This window comes from Lethenteron reissneri, chromosome 42 (genome assembly GCF_015708825.2).
Source record: "Lethenteron reissneri isolate LAM-NWPU_2019-01 chromosome 42, ASM1570882v1, whole genome shotgun sequence".
NCBI classification, from domain to species: domain Eukaryota; kingdom Metazoa; phylum Chordata; class Hyperoartia; order Petromyzontiformes; family Petromyzontidae; genus Lethenteron; species Lethenteron reissneri.
Genome location: NC_083820.1, coordinates 5,181,524 through 5,184,172, shown reverse-complemented (window position 1 = coordinate 5,184,172; position 2,649 = coordinate 5,181,524).

Sequence of the window (2,649 nt, the reverse complement as noted above, 5' to 3'; positions counted from 1 at the left end):
GGACAACGTGTTGCTCGTCGCTTATGAACATGACTTCACCCTGAAATGAATGCCCGCCGGCATGCCATCAATATCAGCACGAAGAAGAGAGGCAACGAAGCTGATATCGTGGTGCTGAATGCCAGTGTTAGAGGATAGAATTGTGTTTATGGTTCATGTTAAGTGTATGGTGGTGGTTAAGTTGGTGTTGGACTCACGATTGGTCAGTCTTCGGATTGTGGTCATTGTTTGTGTTCAAGGCTGAGAATGTGATTAGGTTGTTAGGATTATAACTTTGGTAAATAATAGGATTGTGGTCATTGTTATTTGAGTTACGCCTTTAGGGATGTAGTTTGGTTAGAGTTAGGAATATGGTTTTGGTAATTCTTAGGATTTCAGTTAATATTGGTATTCGAGCCAAAGTTGTGATTAACATTTGCGTCAATACGTGTATTATTAGTATGAACTATAGCATTAGATGTATCAATGCCGAAAGTAACAAGTTCACAAGAAGAAAAACATTTCACAATACGAACAACAAACTAAAATGTGAATCATTCACATAAGTCCAACAATCTTTGTCATTAGCGAGAGGGCCTTGCCCAAATTTACGGAATGGGGCTTTGGACCATGGGGGCTTAGTACCACCTGCCCTGCCTCCATATGCATTCATGCTTTTAATGTGTCTTCATGTGCAGGGTCCTTGTGCTTGTCAGTGTTCAGTGACAAACCGTAATGGAAACGCCGTGATTGCTTTTGAAAGCTTTTGGGGCTCTGTCCTCCCTCTGCCTGCAATCACGCGAGTGCCGGGAGCTCGCTCCATTTTTCTTTGAAAATAAAATTGAACAACGTATCTCGGGGTTCCATACATTAAAGCACAAAGCGAAAGAACACTGCCCACTGAAATGGCTTTTAATAGGAAGCTAAAAAAAATCATGGCTGCATTAAAATATGTTTACGTCTTAAATGAAATCTCTGTATGGTGGCATGTAAATGTGTAGCAGTTTCCAACTTGCATAGTTAAAGAAACTGCAGATAAAGGTGCATTAAGTCCGCTATGGGGCACTTTTATTTTTATTTTAGTGTAAAGGAAAAAATATTGTACTATTTGTAATAGAGAAGGATGGACTGTATTCAACATAGAGACATGATGATGCAGGGATAACGATAATAACAATGTATCCCCCCGGAAAGCTTCACTGAGTCTCAATACTTTTTTGTAGGATCTTTGATTTGGAATTGTTTTCTATTTACACATTAATAAGTGGTTGGCACGTGGGATGAAACTGGAATACCTGGAGAGAGAAAAAAAACACGAGGCATTAACACTCAAAGCTCTTAACAGATAAATGCAATAATCCTTTGCCATATTATCATCTACTGACCACCTCCGCGAAAGTCTATACAACACCTGATATTCTCACGTGGTTTGCCATCCAAGTAATAGCCAGGTTCAATTCTCCTCATTGGAAGAGACATGGGGCTCAATCTATTTAATTGCCCAAGTCTGGTAAACATGTTTCACCTCTCTATTTCACTGATTAAATCCCAACTGTGATTGCAAGATACATGCGAACAACAGAGATGTTTTGTGATTCCTTTTAACTCCGAACAATTATTACTTCAAGGCAATGCACAAATTCAGCCGAAGTCGGAATGCTGCCATCATATTTGGAGTGAAGCACCCAGTGTACTTGATATAATAATGTTGATTGATGATCCAGCACTTATTGATTCACTCCAATCAGTCACTCACTGCCAGTCAGTAGCCTCATCGATATCATATCGCTTGTACATTGGATGCTGTTGCTGAGTAATCAATCTACCCAACTGTTGTTGTCTCATTCGCACTCCGTCCAACCCTGACGATGAATCTGAACACTTATTTTTGCTTCTTCCTTCGCACTGCTCCACCTTGGAATCTCCCCTCGATCGTAAATGTTCTCGAGTTCGTATCACCTTGCTTAATCCAAGAAACATTCATTCGTATCTCTTGCACCTTCAAAATGTCTTTGCTGCTGGAAACTTGGCATTTTGTAGGTTTGGGGCTTGTGGTCATCAACTGGAATTTAGAATAAAATATAAATTTGGGAAATCATTAGCTAACATTAATGGATTTTGCGAAACATCCTATCAAGGGCATGTCTTGCATAAACTCCAGTGTGCTCTCTTTATTCGTGCAGCCGAGTGGTGCTTCAACCTCTAACCTAAAACTACAGCTGAGCCCCAACTAAGGTGTAAAATGAATTGCAGTCATTGCCGGTCAGGCTGACGCCACCAAGCTCTGCACTTGAAAACTTGCAATTTGATCTCAGTGAGAAACTTGGGGGTTGACTCAAGAACACAATTGTGTTGTCTCGGTGGCCGACACAGGCGTTGTGAACCCATATTCTTAGGTTTTTTCGGTAAAGTCACGTAGGTAAAACATTAAAATTAATAAAAGTAAAATAAAATAAAAATCACGACGTTTCGGAGGCAACACAAGCTTCCGTCTTCAGGTGGAACCGTCACAGCTACGACAGCTGTATCAAGTAAATGAGAGATTGCAGGAGCTACCACTCCGTTTATATAATGGTTGGAGAAGGGGGGAGAGGGCAAGGGCCAAATACAGCACACTTTTTTTTAATATGGTAAGGTGAGGCTCAAGAGGGTGAGCCTTTGTTATGGAGA